Here is a 15,125-nt window from a genome sequence, read left to right as displayed (position 1 = left end):
CCTGGTACAATGCGTGATGTGGCCTCGCTTCCAGAAGTGCTAGCACTCCCCCCTTCCTGGTCTCCAAAAAGCAAGTACTTTATTACCACCTCTTGAAATTCCAGGAAATTCCCCTCTGGCCGGCACATCGATGTAGCACATAAGCAAACTGAAAACAGTTCCTACAATAAGCATTAGGAAATACAAAAGTGAGATTGCGCTCCTCTAAGGTAGATAAGAAACAATCAAATAGTGGAGACCCCTATTTATCCCTATTAGGGTGGGGGTTTACCTTATAAAAGGCTTGGTGTAAGCCTTTCATTAAATATCCTGGAGGAGCTGCCCAACAGTCAGATACCATGTGTATACTGCACTCAGTGGTTAGTACTTTAGGAGACCAGGGAGGGGTGACTGGAACGGCGCTAGCAGGATGGTAATTGTTCGGGAAAGGTGTCCATACTTCATAAGCATTGGTTTAAATGCTGCTTTATTGATGACGCGTTTCGGGAATCCACCGTCTCTTTCTTCAGATCAATGCGTGCAGCAAGTGTAGATGAGAGAGGTGGACTAAGTTTACTAACCTACAATAAGTAGGCTGACCCGCGTACCATATGATCCTCAGTGCAGCCATCACACAGAACTGTCAACGTCACTTCGCCATAGGAAAAGGATTCGCTCGCCTCGCTCCTAAAGAGACAAAACGTCCCCAAAGGAACTCCATCGACTCCTGACTCCATCCAGACAATACCTTAATCACAGCCACACAGACTCACGGCGGGCTTAAGGGATCGCAACCCTACCCTGAGGTGGGCCCCCCCCTCTATAGCAGCAAGGGACTTTAGCTTAGCGAAAAGCGATGTCCCAGGGCGGGACGAGGGGAAGGGTCTCCGAGCACATGCAAAAGCAGTAACACTTTCAGCCAAGGTATATCTCTATACTTTAGCCAAAAGGCCAAGAAGTGATACCAGTCATAGCTTGCCCAAACCGGGCACCCTTCAAAACTCTGCCGACTACTCACGGAGATGAGCCACCACCAGGATGCAAAAGCACTACTCTGCAAGACAAGCTCTTGTCTCTCTTTATCATAGCTAGCAAGGGCTCTATAGCACAAATGAATGCTATGGGCGACAAAGGGCACCTTTTTCTAACCACTGATCAAACCTTCCTGGGTCAAACTACCACTCACAATAATACAACTGAAAATATTAACATATAAACTTCTCACTCGCTCAACAAAATCACTCGGAAACTCCATTTTTACCAACACACTAAATAAAAAATCAAGCGCTAACCTATCATACGCCTTCTCAAAATCAACACATCTCTCTTACGCTCCTTGCAATCCTTATTACCCAAAGAAAGAAAGGATGCGTATACAATACCACATAAATTGCAAATTTCATTTATACAAATTTATTTACCAGCAATGAGTTAAAATAGACAAAAAACAGATATTGGAGCAACATACAGAAACAACATGATTGCACATGGCCCGAGTGTAAACAATAGAGTGTCATCATTAGTGTATCCAGCATAAATATGGTGGGGGAGTAGTACTAGACTATCTCAGACAAATAAGGCTGTATCAAGTATGAGGTAAAAAGAGGGAGATGGCTATAAACCCAAATGCCCAAAGATGCACAATAACCAACAACCTAAACCAGCGAAGAACACACAATGTAAATACACATACAAACCACGGACCAAGACAAAGGGAGCCCCGACACGTGTTTCGCCAGACACTGGCTTCTTCTGGGGGAGTGCTGGTACATAGGAGCAGAGAACCATTTAAATAAACCCTGAGCAATCGTGGAGCCTGAACACACGTGAAGATGATTACGGCGTCTGGAAATGAACAGCGCAGTCATAGATCGCAGATGCCGAAGTATCGCGAGATGTGGCCACGTGACCGGAGTCACATGACCGAAGTCGAGTCACACCTAAGTGTCATAGATCGCAGATGCCGAAGTATCGCGAGATGTGGCCACGTGACCGGAGTCACATGACCGAAGTCGCGTCACACCTAAGTGTCATAGATCGCAAATGCCGAAGTATTGCGAGATGTGGTCACATGACCAGAGCCACATGACCGGAGCCGAAGTCGCGTTACACCTAAGTGTCTAACAGGAGGCGGGGAACATCCACCGGAATATATAGGGAAGTGCCAGAACCTGACAAGGGTAAATATAACTGAGTACAGATACCAAAAAAGGAGAATGGTATAAAAATAAAAGGGGGACTAATCTATACCACATAAATTATATACCATACAAATATCTAAATGCTTGTGCATATAAGTATCGTTTTACTTAATAATATAAACCATGAAATCGTGAAAATACAGCACAATGAGTGTACAGTAATAAATGCATAAAATTTACCACGAAACTAGTGTGAATACAACATACATACTTGAAACAAATATATATACAGAGTAACAATTTATGAAAGTATACCGGATTACACACATAAAAATAAATACAATAATAAAGACGTTAAATATTATAGATAAAATACAAAAGTGCAAGTGGTCAACCAAAACCGTGTCATGCAGTGCCACCCAAGTGAAAGGTGATAAGGTGATACAAACCGTGTAAAAATATTTGTTTACAATATTATCGAAAAACCGATAAAAATAATTAAAGTGCTGCTTGGTGTGGAAAAGTATGGAAATGGTTCATATATGTCGCAGGGATGTCAATTTTGTCCAATACGTTCTTGGGCACGTCAGGCTTTCAAATGACAGGAAGAGAATATACTACAGAAATTAGATAGACTGACAAACATAAGGAGAAAGGAGAAAGAATAAAAATAAAAAACACATAATTAGTTAAAAACATTAAAAAATGTACATAGTGATGTTAAAATCGGTTATTACACCTATGCTCTGTATATTACGGCACCTGGATCCAAATTAAAGAAAACTCAAAAATACCTATAAAAATGATGCAAAGCAAAGGTTTTCGTTTAAACCATTCGGGACCAAAGTTTTTAGCCTAGCTTCCTTCTGTGCCAATATGCGCCACCAATTACCCCCTCTATTATCAACAATACCCTGTCTATACCTCTTACTTTGAGAAGCGAGCCATCGCAATTGTGGTGTTGCTTGAAATGTCTCGGGAGGGTCTTCAAATTCACATCAGACTCTTCATTCTTGGCTGCCTCTATCCCCAGGACATGTTCTCTGATCCTCCTACGTAACTCCCTGGAAGTGAGACCCACGTAGGATAAACCACAGGGACAAGTCGCCAGGTAAATAACACCTACGGTGATACAACTGATGGAATGAGTTATGGTAAATTCCTTACGATGTAAAGCATCCCAAAATGTGGTAGATGTCTCTATATTAGGGCATGCTACGCAGGAGCCACATGACTTAAAGCCCCATTTAAGAGCTTTCGAACCAAATAGTCTGTTGGGAGTTTGACCCTTGTGGTAACACCTGACTAGGAGGTCCTTGGGGTTCTTCAACCTCCAAAATGTAATGTGCAGGAAGATATTTTGCCAGAGTGTGGTCAATCCGCAGTATTGACCAATGTTTGGCCAAGATAGATTTAACCTCCTCACTTTGAGAATCAAATGTGGTGATGAACCTCACCCATTCCCTATCATCTGGTTTTTTCACCTTGTGAGTGAGTAGGTCTGCCCTCTTTGTGCATTTTGCCCGCTGATAGCCTTGATTGATTACTCTCTTTGAATGGCCCCGTTCCTGGAAACGTACCTTCATGTCCAGCACTTGTTTCTCGAAGTCAGAGTCTGAAGTACAGATTCTCCGGATCCTCAAAAACTGTCCGGTTGGTATACTTTTAATCAACTTCGGAGGATGGGAAGATGATGCATGTAGCAGTGAGTTAGTCGACGTTTTCTTCCTTTAAGCATCACTCACAATAAGCCCATTTTCGTCCACATTGAACAATACGTCCAAGAACTCAATGTTTCTTCTCCCCATCCTGTAGGTGAGTTAGTATTCAAGTCCTCCATAAACTCATGTAGTTCGGCTTCAGTGCCCTGCCATATTATAACCATGTCGTCAATGTATCTGGACCACATTAAAACCTTCTCAACCTGACGTTTTGGATTGACAAGACAGATATCCCTCTCCCACAGCTCCAGGAACAGATTAGCATGTGAGGGAACACATGCAGCCCCCATCGCTGTTCCCTGGAGCTATAGGTAGAGGGATTCTCTGAAAATGAAAAAATTGTGAGTCAGGGCAAAATCAAGTTAAGTCACCACAAACGAAACCAACTCAGGATCCATGCCAGACATATTCAGAAAGAATCTTGTAGCCTCAATGCCATCTATGTGACGAATAGACGTATATAAAGATTCAACGTCACAGATTACAAGATGCATATCTGCCTCTAGATGGATACCCTCCATTTTTCTTAGAACGTCAGTAGTGTCCTTCAAATAGGATGGTAATATTTCAACAAGTGAACGGAGATGGTAATCTACTTTCCTGCAGATGGGTTCGCACAGGCTTCCCAGCCCAGAGTCGAATGGACGTCCTGGGGGTTCTTTAGTCCCTTGACAGAAGATATATCTTCGGGAGTAAGTAGAAGCTCGACACTTTCGGGTACTGTGGCAGCAAGGCTGTTAGTTGGTTCGTGGTGATAATGTTGCTCTTTTAAATGCTTTCTCCAACAATAATGTTATTATGTATACTTCGTGAGGGGGTTGAAGGTCAGTTTCCTATAACAAGAGGGATCTCTTAATTGTCGTAATGCTTCCCTTTCATAGGCCTGAACTGGCCAAACTACCACATTACCCCCTTTATCCAATGGTTTTATAACCACGTCCTTCATCTTAGAGAGTTGGTCAATTGCCCTCCGTTGGGCTAGTGAGTAATTCTGTATTGCATCACCATACCTTGATAACTTATGGAGGTCATTAGAGACAAGTTTCACAAATAACTCAATGTTTGGGTGTCCGGTAAATGGAGGGAAAGATCTAGATTTCCGAAGTAGGCTCTTTGGTTACTTACTATTACAATCCTACAAAACATCCCTCAACAAAAACAAACACTCGCATTCTCCTTTCAGGCACCGCACAAAACTGTTCTGCACTCACTACGTCCGCAATCACTTTCTTCATCGTATTTACTATCACTTTTGTGTAAATTTTAAAGTCGCAATTTAACAAGCTTATTGGTCTCCAATTTTTAAGTTCTTTGAGCTTCCCTTTTTTAGGAACCAACGCAACCAGACCACCTTTCATACTATATGCCAGACACACATTCTCCCACATATATCTACATACACACAACACATCCTTCCCAATCAAAGCCCAAGAACAACGATAAAATTCCACTGCCAATCCTTCATTGCCAGGCTTTTTATTTGCACACATACTATTAACCACCGCCCATACTTCTTTCATACTAATCTCATTCATCATCGCTTGTTTATCAGCCTCACTTAACTTCCATTCAATCACACTCAATACCTCACTTTCTAGCGTTACATCCCTACATTTCCTTCCATACAGGTTATCATAAAAGCTCACAATCTCCTCATTCACATTATTACCACTCACCTCCGTTCCATCCTCCCTAAGCACCGACTCTTTCAAAAAGACCTTTGCAAAGAAACCTTTGATAAAGAACCTTGAACATTTCTCGTCATTGTCCATCTTTTCTAGTTTTGACCTAAAAATAATACCCCTTCCCAATTCATCAATAAATTTCTGAATTTTCTTCCTTACATTAGCCACATCCATACTTACATCCATCCCGCTCTCCCTCAAACTATACAAAAAATGCAATTGCGCATTCAATCTAATCCATTTACCCTTTTTCATTTTGCTTTCCTAACTCCAGCCCTCCTCAAGAACCAAGCACACTTTTTCTTAAACCAATCCCACCATACAAGAACTCTGGCCGTGAGAGTTGGTTTGTCAGTCACATGGTCCACTATCTTGGGTTCACTTAACAGTATATTCCAGTATATGTCATCCCATTGGTTATTGTACGTAAATCTCCTGTATTGTAAATCTCCTGTCTTGTACTGTTTTTTGCTCTCATATATGCCTGCGAGATTATTTTCTTCTTGCCGTCAATTCTAATACATTCTTTTTGAATTCCGTCAATTCTAATGCATACTTTTTAAAAAGTATGCAACTGCTTCTAACCCAGTATTGTGACTGATGCTTGTATACAGGGACTCCACATCCATGGTCATAAGGATCATACCTGATATGATCCGTGTTGTCTCCAGGAGTACTTATGTACGATTCCAGTTTTAATACCATCGGTTGCATGAAGAAATCCAGGTAGGAGCAGGCTTTCTCACATAAACTCCCAATGTCTGCTACGATGGGTCTTCCTAGGGGATTAAGTACAGATTTATGTATTTTTGGGACAAGGTAGAAGGTGGCTACAATTGGTTGATCTGTTTTCAGATAACATACTTCTTGCTTCGTGATAATCCCATTGTTGAAGGCTGTATCCACAAGTCGATCGAACTTCTTTTTGAAGGTTTGTGTGGGATCTGCAGGCAGGTCAACATACTTCTGTCCGTTATGTAGTTGTTTTTTAGCTTCCTCAATGTATAAGGTATTGGGCCATAGCACTATATTACCTCCTTTATCCGCTTCCCGTATTATCACTGTGTCCAGATGTTTAAGGTTCCGTAAGGCCTTCTGTTCTTCTCGTGTAAGATTATTTCGTCTACACTTTTCCAATGGAAGTACCTGGATATCTCTGCAAACTCAGTTAAAGAAAATGGTAACTGCCGGACATAGGCCCAGGGACGGGGTAGCTTGTGAAGGTAATCTACCAGGAAACCGCTGTCTACCTGTCTCTTCTCTTTCATTTTCTCTTAATAATTCCAGTAGATCGAGCATTACTTGTCTGCCCTCTGTTGGTATCCCATCTAGTAGAGATGGTTGATGGTATAATGCTTTAAACGTGAGCTGCCTACAGAAAAGGTATAAGTCCTTTGTTAAGTTAAATTTGTCCAAGATATTAGTAGGTGAGAACATGAGTCCCTTTGGTAAAACTGACCTTTCCTCAGTTGTTAAAATATGTGTTGATAAGTTGATGATTTGTAGTGTTTGATCACTATTGTTCTCCGTTGAATACTCATGTCCTTTCTCCACTATCGTTTGTAAGTACTTTTTTGTTGTCTCGGTCCTGGAGAGTGGTCCCTGTATCGGGGTCCTCTCTTTTTGGGGTTTGTTACGTCTCGTCCTATGTCCTGATCGCTGGTGTCCGTTGATAAAAAATCACTTGAAACAGAGTCCAAATGATCCATACTAGGGGTTCTCTGTGTAGTTTGCTGTTGCTGTTTGTTTGCACTTTTGATTATCACTCGTCTATTGCCTGTGTGTGTCCACCTGTATGATTTTTTAAGGTCATAGTCCTTCTTATCTCTCCTAAATACGTTCGACTTAGACACAGGTGCATGTACATTAATTATTTTAAACTAATTCAACCATACTTTAAAAAAACCACAATACACCTCTCTCCCTCCACCACCACATAACTCATAAAAAACCACAATACACCTCTCTCCCTCCACCACCACATAACTCATAACATAATACTAAAACCCCTATTTCTTAACAAAACCCCAACCCCATTATTTTTACACCCACCACCACTCGACCACACACTCCCCCCACATCCACTCATCCCCCAACCCTGTTTCATTCAGAGCACACTCTTGCAAGCAAATAATATCACTTCCATCTTGTTCTAAAAAACGGATGCGAAGTAAGGCGAGATGTACTTCAATCTTTAGTCTCACATTTAGTGAGCTTACTGTTAAACTACTTAAAACATACTAATTACAACACAAAAAAAGTGTCCATGATCATCATAGCTATCTTCCATAGGGTTTGGGCCCTCTTCTCCCAAACACGAAAATGTATTGCGGGTGTGGACCGCTGTGTCAGGATAACCCTTCTCAGTTCTTTTCTTCTGAATAACCTTCCGGCCCGGCACCTCAAGTGATCCTCCTTCCTCATCAGACGTTGAATACCCATCACCTTCCCTCTTATATAGGGAAGTCTCTTCCGATGACGGAAATTCTGAGATATTGGCTGGATCAGACGCTGACATAGAAGTTTCCCCCTGTGCTGCCCCCTCCAACTCCATTACCATTTCAGTCACTCTTACCCCCAAGGCCTCCACCAACTCCTCATGATGCTGAAGTGCCTCTTGATTTCTCTTCAATTTTTCTTCATACGCCTTTCTAGCCGACTCCTCCTCCTGTTCTTTAATGAGGAGCTCATTAAGATGCTTAGCTTTAGTTTCTTCCGCTTTCCTCTCTTCCTCCTTCCTCTTCATCCCTCCTCTCTTCCTCCATCCTGCTCCTTGCCATCAGACAGTCGCGATAAAGGTGATTGGGGTCACCACGTAGATCACACCTCCTGCCCTTTGGGCAACTGCCAGCAGTATGCCCCTGCTGTTTACAGCTCCGGCATGTTAGACATTTGTTACACGACTCTTGAGTATGGCCGAATTGGAAGCACTGTCGACAGTATGACGGCTGCCCAGTGTTCGTGTTGTCATTTTGTATATTCATGTCTGTATTAATAAAGTTTTTTGACACTATTCCAGTCCATTGTACGTATCCTCCCTTGTGTCTTTTTGGTGGTCGGCTGCCCAGTGTACATAACAGTTCCTCTGTAACCTGCCACTGAAAAGGACGATGGTGGATGCATTTAGCCACCTACCCCAGCTGGATCAAGGCGAAACTTCACTGAAAAGCGCATCATACAATTGTAGACACCTATTTGGTTGGTTAACTTTTAACCATTTCTCATCTCAGAACAACACCGCCTCAGGAAAGCCTCAATTAGGCTCATTTCCGTAAAAGGGTTATGGACAGCAAACAAAGGCTTAACTGCAATCTTCTCAATCAGAATGTCCTTGGCAAGCACATCATTTTATTCCTCACTGCATCTTTGGGGTCCAATTCAAATAGGATAGTATCCTTCAATCCAGACATATCTTCTGTCAACTTTCATCACAGTCCTCCCAATGGCATTCTCTCAACCATCTGACTATGATTGTAGCTAAAAGGTCGAGAAGCGATACCGACCATAGCTCGCCCAGATCGGGCCCCCTTCAGAACTCTCAGCACTGCTCACGGAGAGGAGACACCGCCAGGAGGCGAAAAAGCTACTCTGCAAGTCACACAGTCCTCTGCGTGGGGACAATTAATCTGCATAGGACCGCCCCCAACAGGCACTTCCCCCGCAAAGCAGCAGGGGGGGCGAGCGGGCGTCTGCACTTCATCTGCCAGCCAGCCGCCCGCCGCTACACCCTCCCCACAACAACTCTTTTGTCAAGTCAGCCTGACCGACTGACTGACTGACTGCCTGCCTGCCGGCTCAGAGATCACTTTTCCTTTCTCTTGACACAGCCGCTGGACGGTGTGAGGGGACAAGCACGCTCGCTCCAGCACACGCTGAGAGCTACAGCTTATCTTCGCTCGTTCGCACCTTCTCAGACTGTGACTGCTAGCAGTGGAGGAGGAAGCCAAATCTCAACCTGCAGGTGTCTTCGATTCAAGTAGACGGCTCCAGACTAATCATGATCCAATTAGCTCCAATTAATTAGGCCGCCGATTAGGTCACTTTTCTTTTTCCTTTTTTTTTTCTTTGTTCCGGGTCGGGCCCATTTAGCACCTCATTAATCAATTAGTGAGAAGCCTTTGTTCCTCCTGCAAAAGACACAGCACACAACACACCTGAGTAGGCGACAAAGCACAAGAGCGTCGTCGACGTCACATTGCAAACTTCGGCTCCATTTCTTTTCCCTTTTCCAATGTTTTTCTATTTATCTATCTTTTTCACCAAGTTAAGAAGGGGTGCACCGGTCCTGGAGGTACTGCAATACCAGGTCAATGCGTGGAGTGGACAGAACAAGCTCTTTTTCCATCTCCCTGTTCCAAAAATCAATTTAATATATGGTCCCCAGATAGGGGACGTATCAGATATTAAACTGATAAGAACAGATTTTTGCATTTATATTAAAACTTTCCAGCGTATAAAATTTTGACTAAGAACTGAAAAGATTCAAAAATCCAAGAGAAGGGGTAAACTAAAGTCAAATCACACTAAACACAATCTTTATAACTTTTTTTTTTGTTTTGTTTTTTTGGGGTTTTTTTGTATTTTTTGTAATTTTTTTTTTTTTTAAAGTTAACAAACATTAAGCATAAAATTTTCTCCACAGAATGAAGTTCCATTTCTTTAGAGCAGCCACTTTGCCAAGATTCTTCTTCTCAAGAAGGTAGTATTGATGCAGAATACTTAGACCAAGTTTAATACACTGCTCTTTGCTGATTAGGTCTTTTTTGAAGATAAGTATATTTCTTGCCTTCCATAGAGCACTCTTAAAGCTACTGATGAAACACCATAATACTTGCTCTCTTTCTTTCTCCAGGTTGCTATGCAGACCATATAAGATGACTTTGTGATTCAGGAACTGAAGGTGAGTAAGGAATTTCAACAGAGGTCCTACCTCCCTCCAAACACTCTGTGCATATTCACAATTCCAGAACACATGTGCTGTTGTTTCTGGCATCCATCTGCATCTTGGACAGTACTGGGAGGAAGACAATCTTCTTAGGAATTGGAAGTTACGAGTAGGGACACAGTTGTGCGCAACCATCCAGTTCAAATCCTTGTGTTCGTTCACCAAGTACTTTGCATTAACTTTCCCCCAAATTGCCTTACTGACACTGTGAGTATAACTCTCAACCTGCTCCATCCCTTCTTCCTTCTTTAGAGCCTTCAGTAAAAGACCAGATGTAAGAAAAGTATCACTTTCCATCAGATCCAATTTATTTGTCCTTATTGTCCTTCCAAGGACCATGTAGTGTCTTGCGGGGAAGATAAGTATGGGTTGTGACAAAGAACTAGCAAACCATTTTCGTTTCCGGAAGATGTCACCTGCGGCAAATCTGAGGAAATATGACCAGGATGAGTTTTTGTATAAGTACCTGAAGCATAGGCAGAAGAACTTCGTATGCAGAAACCGCTTTACATTCGGGACGTTCCTTCCTCCCATCCCAAGCTCTTTATAGATGGTAGCTCTTTTCAGTTTCTCGAACTTAGATGACCATACGAATTCGCAGATAATCCTCTGCAGCTTTTTGAGCAAGTTCTCACTGGGAGAGTATACCAGACTTAGGTAGAGCAGTATAGGGATTAACACAGCTTTCACGATGAGGACTTTACCTAGCATGGTTAACTTGCGCAGCTTCCAATATTCGATTCTGTTCTTTATTCTCTCCTGAGCCTTTGTCCAACTTTCGGCGCCATTGTTCTGGGGTGTAAAGGAGATGCCTAGAATTTTAATGGTCTCTTTTTGGTAGTTCAAAACAGGTAGATCCCTTCCGGGCCAGTTGTACAGGAGGAGGCAATTGCACTTGTCCGTGTTTAACTTAAACCCTGAAGCAGAGCAAAAGAGGAACGTGAGGAATATGGCCCTCCTCAGGGCAGCCTGCGATGTACAAAACACTATGACGTCATCCATGTAACCCATGGTCTTGGCTTGTTCTCCATTTCCGCCAGGCAGTGGTATTCCTCTCATTACTTTATCCTTTCGCAGGATGGTCAGCAACGGCTCTATGACAATAATAGTATGGGTGACAAGGGGCAACCTTGTTTGACTCCAGAATGTGGCCATACTTTACCAGTTAGGAAGCCGTTGATGTTAACTTGGCTGTAGGATTTTTCATATAGTAATTTGATCTGCTTGATGAAGCTGTCAGGGAAGTTCAACTTTTCCAACACTTTCCAAAGAAATGTGTGTGACACCCTATTGAAGGCTTTCTGGAAATCAAGGGAGAGGACTGCTAAGTCCATCTTTCTATTTTGAGCGTACCAGATGATATCCCTTGTTAGGTTTAATTGTTCAGAAATACTCCGCTTTGGTACTGCGCACACCTGATCTCTCTGTACAATGTTTGCTAAGATCTCTTTCAGCCGGCCGACCAGTACCTTTGATAGAATTTTATAGTCTGCATTAAGCAGGGTTATTGGCCTCCAATTAGTCAGATCCTCTTTATGGCCCTTCTTGAAGATCAGAGATATAATTCCACCTCTCCACGAACTCGGTAACCTTTCACTCTCCAAGGCTTCGGATAAAATCTTACAAAACTCTTCCTCCAGAATTGGCCAAAAGATTTTATAGAAGTCTAAAGGGATTCCATCAGAGCCAGGTGCCTTGCAAAGCTTCAGACTTTTCACGGCCGCAATAACCTCATCCTTAATCAAAGGACCTGCTAGCTTTTGCTGGTCTTCAAGACTAAGCCTAGTCTCCAAGGAGCCTAGAACAATCTCCAATAAGCTAGAATCGGTTACCTTGTCCTCAAAGAGTGCTTGGTAAAACTCTTGCGTTTTCCTTAACATCCCATCGATCTCCACTTCTCTCTCCAAGCGATCTATGTGGATCTTTGATCTTTCTGTCTCTCTGAAAAAGTATTGCGAGCATTTCTCACCTTCTTCCATTTCTTTTGTCTTTGAGTTGTAAATTATTTCCTTTCCCCTCTCTTCAATGGCCACTGCGATCTCCTTTTTAAGTTTTAGAACTAGGTCTTCAACTTCAACCTCAGCATCTCTTAGCGTTATAAGCGTCTGGAGTTGTAGGTTGAGACGCTTAAACTTCCTGTTCCTCATCCTAACTTCAGCCACACTTTTTTTGAATAAAGAACTTCTTGAAACCGGCTTTACAATGTTCCCACCAAGCAAGCAGACTAGGAAACTTCCCCTTCTTCTCTTTAAGGGCATTAAAGAAGACAGTGAATTCCTCCATCAAGGTTTTATTTTGTAATAGGCTGGTGTTCATTCTCCAGAGGCCTCTCTTTCTTCTAAGCTTTGGTACTTCCAAAGAGACTTGGAGGATTTTATGATGCGACATTATGTTAGACGTCAAAACATACTCAATCCGTGACTTTGATATAGAGCTCTCCCACCTCAGTATAGGAGATGACCTTAAAGTCTCTTGATATGAAGAGGATACCCATCCCAGTGGGTTTAGATCCGTTGTCCCCGGACCAGACCGAATCTCCTAAGGTCCACTCCCTTCTCAGTTCTTCATAGTTGACGCTAAAATTAATCCCGCACTCTTCTAATAAAATGACGCCTGTACTTACATTTTCCAGAAAATCGAATAAAGCAGCCCTTCTTCTAGGGCTCTTTAGGCTCCTTATATTTAAGGAGGAAATTCTTACTAGAGAAGATGTCATTGTACTAGTCGGGGTTATCAAAACCAGAGGAGTCTGTATCCGACATTGTTCCAACGGACTGTCCAGATAGGGGCGAACCATGGTACGTCCTGTACTCTTCTATCCTCCCTGTACCCGGCACATCTTGATCCAGCTCCCCATCATCTTCAGGAGTGTCAGGGGGAATTCGACTGTGACAAGGAATGTATTTCTTCTCCTTCATTATTTCACTCACTTCAACTTTACTTTTTTTGGAAACTGAGTCACTGGTATCCATTTCGGAAGCATCTTCTTGCTGTTCAGCTTCCTCAGCCCAATCCCTTAGGGGAGGGCTATCTGGGGGACTCAACACTTTCTCTCCCTCCTTGGTGCAGACCAAAGGGGGTATAGTGGGGCAAGCTGCCCCTGTCTGTTTCCCCTTAGTCGTGACAGCAGGTTCCTTAGCCGAAGAGGGACCAAGGACCAGCTGTTGATGTTTCTCTGGCACTAGGTCTCCCTCCAGCAGCTTCTGCATATGATCTCCTTGCCTTCGGACAGTCTCGGAACGGATGTCCTTATCCGCCACATAGGGAACAAATCATCTCGTTCTCACAATCTGCAGCTCTATGTCCTTTTTAGTAGCACTTCTTGCAGATGATAACGCCTTCTTTACAGTTTTCGGTCCTGTGACCGAAGTCACTGCATTTTCGGCAAAAGTCCGGCATCCCGTTATAGAAGAGTCTACCCCTGACCTCTCCCAGGAAGAAGGTAGAAGGGGGGGTGTATCTTCTCATCGGTTCCATACGCCGCACTCCTCAAGTTAACTTGGACCTTGTATTTCCCGGTCCACAGGTCTTCCGAATTGTAAATCTTTTCTGGAGGCTTAAAGATGTCCACATAGTGATCCAGGTACATGGATATGTGCTCCACACGGACATGTGGACTTCTCATATGGACCATGATGATCGTCCTTGTACAGAGCGACAAAATTCAGACCTGCCAAGCCTTCGTTCCTCAAATTACTCTTCACTTTTTGGAAAAGGGACTTGGCCTGTTGTTCCGACATCAAGGTTAAAGTTCTTCTCCCTGGAGCTTCTTGGAGAGCTACAATTTCCTCCTTCTTAACACTGAGTATCTTGAATAAGACTTCACGCACCAAGTGTTTGAGGTCTAGCTTTTCCTCATCTCCTGGGTCAGCAGTAATCTCGAAAGTATCCTTGATCTTCATCTCGTCTGATGTCGCATAACGGATTGTCGCACACTTGAGGTCTGTCGCCATGATGCCAGATGGGATATCTCCACCCCCTATAGCAGCAAGCAGCTTAAGACCAGAGGCCTATGCCTCAAGGCCGAGGGTTCGAGGGTCCCACCAGCTGCCTCTTTTTTTGATTGAAAGAGCCTTTATTCACAGATGCAAGGTAAAACTTACAGACAGTGTACAAAGCACACAATAAAATAAGATACACTCCTAGCCCCTATCCTAACACTATGGCAGAAAAAGTGCTACTCTAGCATACTAGCTCAGGCAAAAAAAAAACCACACATTTTTTCAATTAAAACAACTAACCTGCAACAGGGGATACAGATGGGAGGGGGGGAGGGAAGAGGGGAAGGGGTAAGTTGTCAAAGGCCCGAAGCTTTATTGAAAAAAACAAAGACACATGAGGGAGGTAGGGGGGGGGAGAGGATGGTAAGTCTTCTTCTTCCTGGATGCCTCCTACTGTGAGGAAAGAGGCAAAGTCCCATAACTCCCTAAATAAAGTCCATGATCAACAAGAAAAACAAAGTCCACAAGAGAAAAATGAAGAAGTGGCTTGTCAGTCCTCTTCTTCTAAGTCCACCCTGCTGTCAAGGGCGGCAGAGTCTCTGAGCTGGCTCAAGACTAGCTGGTGACAGTCCTGGATGGACAAAGTTTCTCTGTGCATGGTGAGGCGCCTCCTGGCGTACCACAAGACGTCTTTGAAGCAGTTCATAAGACGC

General features: G+C 43.2%; 1 long non-coding RNA gene and 1 other non-coding gene across 2 annotated transcripts in view; both read right to left on the bottom strand.

Moving 5' to 3' along the window:
* Positions 1 to 9,567: 9,567 nt before the first annotated feature.
* Positions 9,568 to 15,125, bottom strand: part of LOC140066177 (uncharacterized) — a 205,295-nt gene continuing 199,737 nt past the window's right edge. Inside the window, exon 3 of the long non-coding RNA XR_011848145.1 lies at positions 9,568 to 9,653. This is a non-coding gene — a long non-coding RNA (uncharacterized lncRNA). The remainder of the gene's footprint in view (positions 9,654 to 15,125) is intronic.
* On the bottom strand, positions 9,796 to 9,988 carry LOC140066313 (U2 spliceosomal RNA). Its single transcript, XR_011848208.1, has one exon. It is a non-coding gene; the product is annotated as a U2 spliceosomal RNA (small nuclear RNA).

This window comes from Engystomops pustulosus, chromosome 6 (assembly GCF_040894005.1).
Source record: "Engystomops pustulosus chromosome 6, aEngPut4.maternal, whole genome shotgun sequence".
Classification (NCBI taxonomy): Eukaryota; Metazoa; Chordata; class Amphibia; order Anura; family Leptodactylidae; genus Engystomops; species Engystomops pustulosus.
This window is presented reverse-complemented; position numbering and strand designations above follow the sequence as displayed.